Below are 603 nucleotides of genomic sequence, written 5' to 3' on the forward strand. Positions count from 1 at the left end.
GAGCTGTGTGCTGCAGCTCAGTGTTTTTCCACCGCTGTTTTTGAGGGCGTGTCAGACTAGCCGCTTGGCGAGCATTATATGAGGCGCATTTAGAGTTTTCTGTGGCAGATGGGAACTCCCTATGGGGTTGACTTTGGGCTTTTTCACTTTGCAAACCTATTGCATGCACCAAAAAGGTATATAACTCAATAAAGGAGAGGGAAAAAGGGAAAAAGCATAATACCACCTCTTTAATACCAGTTGGACAATATTTTATATGTTTTATTTTGGTTGTTGTTTTTATTCGTTAAATTATTATGCAAGAAAAATGCTTTACATGGTGGTCAGTGTCTGAATAATGCTAATGCTAAGTACTAACTTGTATCATAATATTCATGCAGAACAACAAGTTCAACATTTCAGTTCAACATACAAGTTTGCTGATTGCTGTCAACATCAGCGTCACTTTGTGATGAAAAGTGGTGGAACATAAATGCTCAGATTAGGGATGTGATGATACACTTGGGTCACGAGACCAAGACAAGAGTATGTTTGATATTATTTTATATTTTACCACTATTTTGAAGAAAATTTGATGCTGAAATGAATGAAGGGGTCCTCCAC

This window comes from Micropterus salmoides, unplaced genomic scaffold (assembly GCF_014851395.1).
Source record: "Micropterus salmoides isolate LMB-PRFRI ecotype aquatic unplaced genomic scaffold, ASM1485139v1 Ms_hic_scaffold_14, whole genome shotgun sequence".
Lineage (NCBI taxonomy): Eukaryota > Metazoa > Chordata > Actinopteri > Centrarchiformes > Centrarchidae > Micropterus > Micropterus salmoides.